Raw genomic sequence first — 14,000 nt, 5'->3', positions numbered from 1 at the left:
ACTTCAATGATCAGGGACTGTCATTAAAAATGATCAATATATATGACAGGCAATGGTGTTATTTTTTCTGCTTAATCTGCATCTTTGATTGGGTGAATGTGAGGGGCTGCTGGTCCTGGAGCGGGGCCGGCGATGGGATCATCCGCCCGGGACTGACAGCTGGAAGATGCGACGGTGAATGTGACGAGCCGGAGCCCGGAGCGGAGAGACTGCGGCCGCCCTCTGGGATGCGCTCAGGGCGCGGGTTTATTAATGAGCCGCAGCGCTGAGGTGAGCGGATATTTCACCGCGCTCTTCACCTGCTCCCTGAACTTGGACTGGGTCACCACGTAAATAAATGTGTTGGTGCAGCAGCTGAGATTCCGCAGCAAATACGCGACGTTGTTAAAGATATATTGAGAATCATTCCCTTCATTCCCAATCCCTGTGATCTGATAATAGACGAAGTATACAACCACCGTCAGCCACAGGAGGATGAAGCTGCCGGAGATGGTGAAGAGTAAAACCACAGACCTCCTCCTGCTCTCCATCTCCGGGTCACTGCGCTTGTCCCCTTGCTCTGACCCCTCAGCCCCTGACGGACCCGACTGGCCACTAAAATGTGCCGGACTGTCAGAGCGTTGAGCAGCAGGATCACAGCGAAAGGGAGGAGCGGAGTTAAAACCGTGTCGAACCAGTCAAATGCCACCCACCCGGGGTCAGTGTAATAACTGTCCACCGGGTCACAGCCCACGGGACATTGTCGATGGTTGTCCAGGGTTCCAGTGTGAAGTAGCGGGGAACGTTTTTCAGACAGAGCAGAACGCCGGCTGTTGCGAGAACCGCAGCCGCAGTTTTCCGTTGCAATATTTTGTTTTCAGCTTCTGGCAACAAATGGCGACAAAGCGATCAAAGGTGAAAGTGACGGTGAACCAGACAGAACAGTCTGAAGCTGCAGACCTCAGTACAGTGTTAACACGACACACAGGGGTGATGGCCAGGAAACTCCAATAAAAGTAATGGTATCGGATCTGAAACAAAATGACCTCGGTGATCAGGGTGAGTAGATCGGCCGCTGCCATGGCCACCAGGTAGCGAGTGGTGCAGGTGGAGAGGCCGCACTTTCCCCGGGACAGGATCACAATCGCCACTAAATTCACTGCGGAAAGAGAAGGGGACGGACACTGGGCATTACTGAACACGGTCTCCGGGGCTGAACACCGGCTCCACTTTCAGCTGGAGATCAGGAGTGTTGGAGTCGGTGCGCGGCTGCAGGTTTAACAATGTCAGACCCGGCTCCGACTGTGCCCGACCTGCCCGCTTCAGGGGAGAGGAGATAAGGCGACGGGCGGGGTAAAGGGCGGGGAGGGAACGAGCAGCCGCCCGCTACAATAGGCGGAATGGTCCTGTCTACAGTTAACCCCGCTCACAGTCTCTGATGGGGCCGGTTTCACAGACTTAACCGTGACCGGCCGCGTTTAACCAGGGCTCTGGGAACTCGGCATCTGATGGGGACGAGGAGGGTTCACGAGGGAAGGCAGGGATAACTTAGGATCCGGCAGCAGAGTGGCTCCGTTAATGGTTTCATTCCTCAGTTTGGTAACAACACACGCCGGTAGATCAGCGGCCACTGGTTCAGGAGATCGATCCAATTATTAACCAACAGGCGGTGGAATCCGACTGTGACAGACTCCACAGTGAGACGTGTCCACAGGAGCGGGTGTTCACTCTGATCAATAACTCAGGCACAGTGAACTTCACAATGTAAACCCCTTCCCAGTCACACCGTCCCGGAAAGCTGCCTGTCCCGAGCACTGGGACAACTCTGGGCAAGGTCCCACTGAAGGCAAGAATAACATTCTAGTGGGTCCCGGCAGTGGGAGAAAGAGAGGGTTAGTTTCGGCTGTCTGAAAGTAAGAAAAATCACAGCGTTAATTTAAAAATATTTCACTGAGAGGATATACTTGATATACTTCACATATTCTTGCACAACGTTCACCAGTTGTGAATCATGTAACACGATCAGAATCAGGTCAACACCGGTTAACAGGCGGAGTTATAAAACTTGAATTGTTCTGCTCACTTACCAGGGACTCCAACTGCAGCAATGATCACGTACAAGATTTTCTCCACGTTGTCATATTGCAAAAGATTTCCCCCCATTTTCTCTGCCCAGCGACGTTTCCCCGTGAGCTACCGGTATTCTCTCGGAATGAAATGCCGGGGCAGAACATTCCCGGAGATTTTATACCATTTTCCGTCTCCACCGGGACAGTGAAGTTTCAACAGATTTAAAAAATAGAGATTTGGAAATGACTCGCAAACAGATGACATCAGCCAAGTGAAATCCCTGCTGAGACAGGTCGTGATTTATTCAGGGAATTGATTGAGAAATTCCAAAGAGTGGGAATTGTGGCGATACTGAGGGATGGAAATAGGGAGCGGCATTGTTCCAGCAAAGGGGATATTGTTTCAAACTCCAACGGATCCAACTCTCCACCACATGTTGTTTATCTGATTTCCTTCACTCAGCAAGGCAATCCCAAATTCAAGGGACCGTCTCAAGGCTTCTGGTGCCCAGTTTGAAGGTGGACTGGACAACCTTTGCCCACAGCGTGATGAATTAGTTCAACAGATCACATCAGACTAAAATGGACCTTCCACTCTGTTTTAACACTCAATGTGATCGCGGCTGAACTGATTGTAACCTCAACCCCACACTCCCTGAGACCCCTAGTAAGCCTTTATTCCTTGCTTGCCTCGAATGGATCTGGCTTTGCCTTGGGACAACAACATTCTCTACCTTCATCACCTCTGTGGACGAACGACCCAAAGACTCACGACACTCAGTGAACAGAACCATTGCCGCCTCAGAATTGTCTTAAAAGTAGAACAAACGGCGAATGATGCAGCATCTCTCCCTCCTCTCTTTCTCTCTCCACCTTTCCTGCTATTCTCTCTCTGAACTGTTACTCTCTCCCCTACACTCTATTCTCCCTCTCTGTGCCACCCGCTCTCTGCCAACCTCTCTACCCTCCCCTCCCACTCTTACTGCATCTTTCCCTCCTTCTCCCTGTATCTCTCTAATGCTTCCCTCTCCTCCTTTTGCCAACTCACTCGCTCTGAACTCCCGTCTCTCCTCATTTCCCACTCTCCCTTTGATAGTTCACCCCTCCACCTCTTCTTTCGTCTTCTCCTCTATCTCTCCCTTTTATCTTTGTACGACCTATTTCTCTATCCATTTCCCCACCTCTCCATCACTTGCCATCACTTCTCTTTCCAAAGCCTTTCTTGGCAAGTGCAGTTAAAACGGTTAGTCACCATGGGATGTAACAGCTGTCCCTATACCCCTTCCATCACGCTCGGGCAGCCTTTCCAGGTGAGACAGATGTTCACCTGCACCTCCTCTAATCTCATCTACTGCATGTGGTGTTCCAGATATGGCCTCCTTTACATCGGCGTGGTGAAATGGAGACACGGCGACCGTTTTTTGTCGAACACTTACCCTCGTTCTTCTAAGGCTTGCCGTAATCTCCCCGTTGCTAGCCATTGTAACCCCCACTCGCACACTGACCTTTCTGTCCTGGGCCTCCACCAGCGCCAGAGAGGTTACATTAAAACAGAAAGAACGCCACTTCATAGTCCGCTTGGGAACCTTACAACCTAATGGTATGAACATTAGCAAATGGCAGGTAACTAACGTGCAACTTCCCGCTTTCCCCTCGCTCTTTCTCTTGCTTCACGCGGACTCGCACCTGTTCATCACCTCCACCTCCACCTTCAACCGATATTCCCTCCTCTCTCTTTATAATTCCAACCTTCCTCAATCCTTATCTCGCAACTTTTATCTTTTAACCTCTGGTCTCAACCACCTAACTATGAAAACGGTATTCACCCACTCATCATTCAACTCGCTTTGTCCTGTTGTTCCAGTCTTCTCCACCTTCCCACCAGAATCAGTCTGAAGAAGGGTCTCGAACCGAACTTCACCCATCCATGTCCTTAGCAGGCTTAGCTAGTTCGGCGTGCCCTCTACAACTCTCACCAACATCTACAGATGCACCATAGAAAGTATTTTATCAAGATGCATCACAGCTTGGTTTAGGATCAGCTCCATACAAGAACGCCAGAAATTGCTGCGAATTGTCCAGACCATCACACAAAGCAACCTCCGTTATATTGACTCAATTTATAAACCACGTGCCTCGGCAAGGCCAGCAGCATAATGAACTACTGCGCAGTAGTACTGATGGAGTGACACACTGTGCAGTGCACTGATGGAGTGACACAATGTGGGGTAGTACTGATGGAGTGACACAATGCGCTGTAGTACTGATGGAGTGACACCAGTTGATGCAGTACTGATGGAGTGACACAATGCGCTGTAGTACTGATGGAGTGACACAATGTGGGGTAGTACTGATGGAGTGACGCACTGTGCAGTGCACTGATGGAGTGACACAATGTGGGGTAGTACTGATGGAGTGACACAATGCGCTGTAGTACTGATGGAGTGACCCCAGTTGATGCAGTACGGGTGGATTAACATACTGTGGTTTGGTACAGATGGAGTGACAAAATTTGCAGTAGTACTGATGAAGTGACACACTTTGCGGTTGTTCTGATGGAATGATACACAGTGGGGCTCTACTAATGTAGTGACACACTACGGGTAATACTCATGGAGTGGCACAATGTGTAGTACTGTTGTTATGACAAACTGCGGAGTAGTACTGACGGTGTGACACACAGTGGAATAGCACTGATTTAGTGACAAATTGTGAGGCCATTGCATCAGTACTACCACGCAGTTTGTCACTCCGTCAGTACTACTTCAGTGTGCAACTACATCCCGTGGGGTAAAACTGATGGAGTGACACGCTGTGGAGCAGTACTGATGGAGTGACACACGGTGCGTATTACTGATGGACTGACACACTGCGCGGTTGTACTGACGGAGTGAGATACTTCGGTGTAGTGCTGATTGAATGACACACTGGGGGTAGTGTGGACAGAATGGCGCACAGTGGGCTAGTACTGAAGTATTGACCCAATCTTTGGTGGTACTGTCGGGTTGCACATTGTGGAATGGTAAGGACTGACGGTGGGGCAGTACAGATGGAGAGTTACAATGATGGGTAATACTAATTGAGTGGGTCTGTGTGGTTGTACAAAATGGAATAACAAGCTTAAGGCAGTACTGATGGTGTGCATCACTGTGGTGTAATACTGATGGAATAACATATTGTAGGGTAGTACTGATGGAGTGACACGCTCCAGTGTTATACTGATGGAGTGTAACACTGTGGAGTAGTACTGGTGTAATGACGTACTGTGGAGGTGTATTGATGGAATGGCATACTGTGGGGTAGCACGGATGTAATAGCACATTCTGTTGGAGTGACGCAGTAATACTGATGGACTGACACGCTCTGCGGTAGTACTGTTGCGATGAAAAACTGTGGTGAAATAGTGATGGAATTACACACTATGGAGTCGCTGCAATGGGTTAGCACACTGTGGGGTAATGCGGATGGAATGGCAGATTTGAGGTAGTCTTGATGGTGTGAAACACTTTGGGGAGTACTGATGGAAGAACATACTGCGGGGAGCATTGATGGAGTGACACGTTCTAGGGTTGCACTGGAGCGACATGATGTGGGGCAGTGCCGATGTAGTGTAACAATATGGAGTTGTATTGATGCAGTGAGACACTGTGTGGTTTCACCGACGGAGTGACACACTGAGCGGTAGTACTATGGTGATGACAAACTGTGGTGTAGTACTAATGCAGTGACACACTGTTTGGTAATACTGATGGAATGACACAATTTGTGGCAACACTTATGGAGAGACCCACTAGGATATTCCTTATTGAATGATAAACATAGTGTAGTGCTAATGGCGTGAGGCATTGTGGGGAAATACTAATAGAGTGAAACTGTGGGGAATTACTGATGGAGTGACACAGTGAGATAGGGCTGATGGAGTGACATACTGTGGGGAATAATGATGGAGTGACACTGCAAGGAAGTACTGATGGTTGACACTATGGGTAGTACTGATGGAGTGACACGCTGCGTGGTAGTACTGATGGAGTAATAATGGATTGTTCTGATGGAGTGTTGCACGCTGGCGTAGTACTGATGCAATGATAACCCGTGTGATATTCCTGATGGTGCGATGCTCAATGGGGAGGCACTGATGGAGTGGCACAGTGTAGGGTAGTACTGATAGAGTAACAAACTATATTTTATTACTGATGCAGTGGCACACTGTGGGTAGTGCTGGTGGAGTGTCACACTTTGAGGTAGTACTGACGGAATGGCACACTATGTGGCAGTACTGACGCAATAGCATACTGTGGGAGAGTACTGATTGTGTGACACCCTGCGGTGTAGTACTGTTGGATAGACATATACCAGATTAATACTGGTGGATCGAAACACTGTGGGGTAGTACTGATGGGGGACTCATTGTGTAGTACTGATGGAGTGACACACCGTTGGATAATATTGATAGAGTGACACCCTGTGTGGTAGCACTAATGGAATAATACACAAGGTGGTACTGATGTTGAAAAACACTGTGGTTGTGTATTGATGGAATGGTATATAGTGCGGTAGTACCAATGAAGTGACAAGCTCTGGGGTTGTACTGATGGAGTGCCATAGTGTGTTCTATTAATGATCGTCTAACACCCTGTAGGCTTGTATTGATGGAGTGATGACCAGTGGGGTAGTATTGATGGAGTGACACAATGTGGGCAGTACAGATGGAACAATACACTTTGGGGTTGTACTAGTGAAGTGACAGACTGTGGGCAGGTACTGATGGAGTAAATTTTTTTGGTGCATTACTGATAGAGTGACACAGTGTGCAGTAGTACTGATGGAGGAACAAGCGATATGGTAGTACTGATGTCGTGGCACACTGTCGGATAGTATTAATGGTGTGAAACGAAATGGGGCAGTACTGATGTAATGATACATTATAGTGTAGTTCTGATGGAGTGACACATTGAGGGGGAGAACTGATCGAATGACGCACTGTGGGATAGTACTGATGGAATGACTATCCATTTGCTAGTACTGATGCAATGGCATTCCATGGGATAGTACCGAATGAATGACACGTTGTGATGCAGTAATGATGGAGTAACCGACGATGTGGTAGTACTGATGGAGTGATATGCTGTGGTATAATGCTTATGGATTAGCATCCTGTGGGGTAGTAGTGAAGGACTGGCATATTTTGGGGTAGTACTGATATAGTGACACATTCGATGGTATTATTGAAGGGGTGAAAAACTGTGGGTAGAACTGATGAAATTACATACTTAAGGTGGTACTGACAGAGTGAAACACCGTCGGGAAGAAATGATGGAATGACATACTGTGGGGTTGTACTGATAAGGGTGACACGCTCTTGGGTACTACTAATGGAGTAACATGTGGTACTGATGGAGTGACAGACTGTGAAGTAGTATTGATGGAGTAACCTAACGTAGGGTAGTGTTGAATTAATGGCACATTCTGGGGTAGTTCTGATGGAGTGACACACTGTGCGGTAGTACTGTTGTTGTGACATAATGTGGGATGGAATTGATGGAGTGACACTGTGCGGTAGCACTGATGGAGCGACGCACTGTAGGGTAGTACTGGTGTAATGGTATACTGTTGGATAGTACTGATGGAGTGACGCACTGTAGGGTAGTACTGGTGTAACGGTATACTGTGGGATTGTACTGATGGAGTGACATCGGCGAGAACAAGCGCAACCTCGGCGATCGTTTCGCTGAACAGCTCTACATAGTTCTACCTGATCTCCCGGTTGCTCAGCACTTTAACTCACCCCCGCTGCCCCATTCCCAACCTGAACTTTCTGTCCTGGGCATCCTCCATTGTCAGAGTGAAGCCCAGCGCAAATTGGAGGAACAGCACCTCATACTTCGCTTGGGCAGCTAACATACCGGCGATATGAACATTGACTTCTCTAACTTCAATTAACCCTTGCTTCCCCTCTCTCCCCACCCCTCCTCCTTCCCAGCTCTCACACCAGTCTCGCTGTCTCCAACAAAATTCTATCTCTTTCCCGCCGACCTCGCCGACATCAGTCTAAAGTAGGGTCTCGACCCGCAACTCAACGATGCTGCCTGTCTCGTTGAGTTACAACAGCATTTTGTGTCTACCTTCGATTTAAACCAGCATCTGCATTTCTTTCCTACACGAAGTACAAGGCACGGCAGGACTTTCGGCTAATAATAGCTGTGCCGAACATGAGACGTCCAACCTTACCGGCCTGCTCACAATGCATATCCCTTCATTACCTGAAAATCTGAACTTGTCTTAAATATCACTATTGTATCTGCCTCCAACACCAGTGGAGTGGGTGGGAAGATTTTAGGACCCGTTATACAGGATGATGTGACAGAGTACATATACATGCACGATGAAATAGGCATATGTTGGCATGGCTTTGTGAAGAGAAGGTCGTGTTTGATAAATTTGCTGGAATTATTTCAGACGTAAATAGCAAGACAGCCAAAGGAGAGACAGTAGATGTTGTTTACTTTGATTTTCAGAAAACCTTTGACCAGGTGTCACAAGATGGCTGCTTAGGAAGTTGAGAGCCCACGGTGTCAAAGGGCAGATATCAGCATGGATAACTGGTTGGCTGGATGGCAGAAGACAAAGAGTGGCAATAAAGGGGGATTTTTTTCTAGTTGGCGAAGAGTAACTAGTTGAGAACTTCAAGGATCGGTGTTTGTCCGCTACTCCACGTTTTATATTATGATTTGGACGAGGGGATTGAAGGCTTTGTGGCCGAGTTTGCGGATGTTACGAAAAGAGGTGGAAGGTAGGTAGTTTAGAGAAAGCATGGACTCCGCAGAAGGACTTGGACATGTTGCGGGAATGGGCAGAGAAGTGGCAGATGGAATATAGTGTAGCAAAGTGCGGAGTACTGCATTTTGGTAGTGGAAATCATGGCGTAGACTATTGTCTAAGTGGGGGGAAATCCATAAATCGGAAGTGCAAAGGGATTTGGGAGTGCTGGTTAAGGATTACCAAAATTTTAATCTGCAAGTTGAATCGGTGAGAATGATCAGCCATGATCACATGGAAGGGTGGTGATGGCTCGAAGGGCCGAATGGTCTACTCCTGCACCTATTGTCTATTGTCTATTGTCTAATGGAAGCAAACTCAACGCTTGCATTTATTTCAAGGGGACTTGTATACAGAAACACGGATGTAATGTTGAGGCTATACAAGGCGCTCGGAAGGCCGCATTTGGAATATTGTGAGCAATTCTGGGCACCATATCAGAGGAGAGGTGTGCTGGCTCTGGAGTGGGTTCGGAGGATGATTACAAGAATGATACCAGCAATAGTTTAACCTATGGTGAGCGTTTATCGGCACTCGGCTTGCACTCGGAGTTTACCATATCTTTGCCTCTTACAATTTGATATCGATTTATCTGGTTAATGGCCGATCTCCGGTGTTCCAGATTAATCCGTCCAACGTCTGGCTGTTCTTATGCTCCAGACGATGTTCTTGTAAACGTCTTGAGCACAAATTCCGAAGCGCCCATATCCTTCCTGTACTAGAGCGAACATAACTGCACACAATACTGCAAAAGCGACCGAAGCAAAGTTCTCTAAATTGAATGTTGACATCTGACTCGTATTCAAAGCCTCCGTCAAATATAGCAAGCGTTCCACATGGCTCATTTACAACTCTGAACATGCTGCCACGATCTGTGAGTTACGCCCTGGAACCTTAAGATCCAACTTCAGCAATGCTGATGCTCCGATGCACTGTTGTACATACATTGAGGGCTGCTGTATCTCAATGTTGTAGTGTGCATACACAGGAGGGCGCTGTGACAGTATATTGCTACTGTACATGCACTGAGGTGCGCTGTGTGGATGTTGCCGTGTGCTGCTGATGTTCATCCAGGGGAGGGCGCCATGACAGTATATTGCTACTGTACATCCACTGAAGTGCGCTGTGTGTGGATGTTGCCGTGTGCTGCTGATGTTCATCCGGGGAGAGCGATGTGACAGTACATTGCCACTGTACACCCACTGGGGTGCGCTGTATGTGGATGTTGCAGTGTGCTGCTGATGTTCATCCACGGGGGGGCGCTCTGACAGGATATTGCCACTGTACACCCACTGAGGTGCGCTGTGTGTGGATGTTGCAGTGTGTTGCTGATGTTCATCCAGGGGAGAGCGATGTGACAGTACATTGCCACTGTACATACACTGGGGTGCGCTGTGTGAGGATGCTGCAGTGCACTGTTAAAATATAACACTAAGTACAAAAGTCATAGCAGCAGAATTAGGGCACCAAGGCCCATCGAGTCCACACCGGCATTCTATCATGGCTCACCTCTCGTTCCCACTCAACTCCATTCTCCTACCGTCTTCCCGTAATTGTCGACACTCTTACGAATCACGACCATGTCCAGCTCCGATTTAAAAATACCCAATCACGGTTTCTACAGCTGTCTGTGGCAGAATTCCAAAGATTTACTACCTTCTTACGATATAAATCCCTCGTCATCTCATTTGAAATGTACGTCCTTTTATTCTGAGGCTAGTCAAAGGGTGGTGAATCTGCGGAATGCTGTAACAGGCGACTCTGGATGCCGTAATTGGGGAATTAACAGGTTTTTAAAATTGAGGATTGACAGGTCCGTAATTAGTAAGAGTGTCAAAGTTGGGGTTGGGTTTGAGTGGGAAAGATAGGGCAGCCATGATCGAATGGCGGATCAGACTCGGTGAGCCTAGTGACTTACTCAAATGGCGTATGAACTTATGAACTCATTACTAACTCAGGGATTGGACGGAGTCTATAGACATAGAAAACAGAAAATGGTTGCAGGAGGATGCCCTTTGGCCCTTCGAGCCAGCACCGCCATACACTGTGATCATGGCTGATCGTGCACAATCAGTAACCTTTGGCTGTATTCTCCACAAATCCCTTGATTCCGCTCGCCCCTAGAGCTCTAACACTGGTCGCTATTCAAGGATTCGACAATTGACACGAACGACGACGTCAAAACTTTTACAAATGCCATGAGAAAATGTGTGCAGAAATGCGATTCCCGACGCAGTCTAGCTATCTCTTTATCCAGCTAATTGCTAGGAGCCACGCTAGATCTCTAGCTATCTAGCTGTCTAGCTATCTAACTATGTGGCTATCTAGCCATCTCGATCTGTAGCTATCAATATAGTTGTATATATCTACCCAACTAGCTATCTAGCTAAGGTAGACAAAATGCTGGAGTAACTCAGCGGGTCAGGCAGCATCTCAGGAGGGAAGGAATGGGTGACGTTTCGGGGGTCGAGGCACTTCTTCAGACTGATGTCTGCGGACGGGACTGGACAAAGATAAGATATAGACGGAGACAGGAAGACTGGTGGGAGAACTGGGAAGGGGAGGGGATTGAGAGGGAAAGCAGGGACTATCTGAAGTTAGAGAAGTCAATGTTGATACCGCTGGGGTATAAACTGCTAAAGTGAAATATGAGGTGCTGTTCCTCCAATTTACGCTGGGCCTTATTCTGACTGACAATGGAGGAAGCCCAGGACAGAAAGGGCAGATTGGGAAGGGGAGGAGTTGTTGAAGAGCTGAGCCACCGGGAAATCAATTTGGGTGAGATGGATTGAGCGGAGGTGTTCAGCGAAACCATGGCCGAGCCTGCGCTTGGTCTCGCCGATGTAGAGAAGTTGACACCTGGAACAGCGAATACAGTTGATGAGTTTGGAGGAGGTGCAGGTGAACCTCTGCCTCACGTGGAAAGACTGATTTGGTCCTTGCATGGAGTCGCGGGGGGGAGGTAAAGGGACTCCCCCCTCGAACTACACCTTCCCTTTAACTCCCCCCTCGACCTACACCTGTTCCTTTACCCCCCCCCCCCCGACCAACACGTGTCCCTTTACCTCCCCCCTCGACCACCACCTCTCCTTTTACCTCTCCCCAGCTAGCTTTCTAACCGGCTCGCCAAATAGCCATCTAACTTTCTAGCGATCTCGCCACCAGCCATCTTCCCATCTTAGCTAATTATCTAAACATATAGCCATTTAGTTAGCGATCTAACTGTCTCGCTGTCTCACTTGCTAGGCAGCTATCTATCCAGCTAGTTCAGACGAGATCTCCCTTATCCAGCTACCCATTCTTTCTAGCTGTCTAGCAATGCATGTCGATAGCTATCTAGGTACCTCGCTATCTTGCTATCGAGACAGCTCATACGCTATCTGGCAATCTATACTGCTGGCTAGCAATCCAGTTATCGAGATAGACAATAGACAATAGACAATAGGTGCAGGAGTAGGCCATTCAGCCCTTCGAGCCAGCACCGCCATTCAATGCGATCATGGCTGATCACTCTCAATCAGTACCCCGTTCCTGCCTTCTCCCCATACCCCCTCACTCCGCTATCCTTAAGAGCTCTATCCAGCTCTCTCTTGAAAGCATCCAACGAACTGGCCTCCACTGCCTTCTGAGGCAGAGAATTCCACACCTTCACCACTCTCTGACTGAAAATGTTCTTCCTCATCTCCGTTCTAAATGGCCTACCCCTTATTCTTAGACTGTGGCCCCTTGTTCTGGACTCTCCCAACATTGGGAACATGTTATCTGCCTCTAATGTGTCCAATCCCCTAATTATCTTATATGTTTCAATAAGATCCCCCCTCATCCTTCTAAATTCCAGTGTATAAAAGCCCAATCGCTCCAGCCTTTCAACATACGACAGTCCCGCCATTCCGGGAATTAACCTAGTGAACCTACGCTGCACGCCCTCCATAGCAAGAATATCCTTCCTCAAATTTGGAGACCAAAATTGCACACAGTACTCCAGGTGCGGTCTCACCAGGGCCCGGTACAACTGTAGAAGGACCTCTTTGCTCCTTTTCTCAACTCCTCTTGTTACGAAGGCCAACATTCCATTGGCTTTCTTCACTGCCTGCTGTACCTGCATGCTTCCTTTCATTGACTGATGCACTAGGACACCCAGATCTCGTTGAACTCCCCCTCCTCCTAACTTGGGGATTGATAGGTAAAGAGCTAACTCTTTTGGTAGCAACATAACTAGGTCACTAACTTGCCTGATGGCTAGAGAGATAGATAACTAGATAACTAGATTGTGAGCCAACAGCTTTGGCGGCCAGATAGCGGTTTAGCTTGATGGAGCTTTGCAAGATGGCTAGTGAGCTAGGCATCTAGCCAGCTATACCAGTAGATAGCTCACGAGCCAGATCGCAAGAGAGTTTTATAGCGATTTATGAGCTATCTAGCTAGATCGAAATAGGTCTCTCTCGTTTTCCCTTTCACCCCCCCCCCCCCCCTCCCGAGAGCGAGCGAGCGAGCGAGATACCGCACTCCACAAAAAGCTGCCTACGCAACTAGCTAACTATTTTTGCAATGCAGAGATCCAGCTATCACACCATCCATCTGTCTAGTGTTCAAGCTATCTAGCAATGCAGGTATTTGGCTACCTAGAAAGCTAACACGCTATCTGGCTCTCTTTCCCGCTGGTAATCAATCTATATAACTTGATATCCAGCTTCCTAGCTGTCATGCTAACTAGCTAAACAGCTATCCACCTATGTAGGGAGCCTGCTACCTATCAATTTGACAATTCGTCCAGCTGTCTAGCTCTATAGCTAACAGACTAAATAGGTATCTATCTATCTGTCTATCTATCTATCTCCCTATCTAGCTATCCATCCAGCTATATAGCTATTTAGTCTTCTCGGAATTTGCCAAGCGAGCTATCTTAATATCTAGTTAGCTATATATTTAGCTAACTACCTAGTTATCTATCCTGCTGGCTAGCAATCCACCTATTAGCTTTCCAGCTATCTAGCTAGCAGTCTAACGCAGTCTAAAGCAGTCTAGCAGTCCAGCTATCTAGCTAGCAGTCTAACATAGTGATTTAATTATAAAGCTATCTATCCAATTATCTCTGTAGCAATGAATCAAGCTATTTATTTCTTCAACTGGATATCT

The sequence above is a fragment of the Rhinoraja longicauda genome, unplaced genomic scaffold, assembly GCF_053455715.1.
Source record: "Rhinoraja longicauda isolate Sanriku21f unplaced genomic scaffold, sRhiLon1.1 Scf000061, whole genome shotgun sequence".
NCBI classification, from domain to species: domain Eukaryota; kingdom Metazoa; phylum Chordata; class Chondrichthyes; order Rajiformes; family Arhynchobatidae; genus Rhinoraja; species Rhinoraja longicauda.
This window is presented reverse-complemented; position numbering follows the sequence as displayed.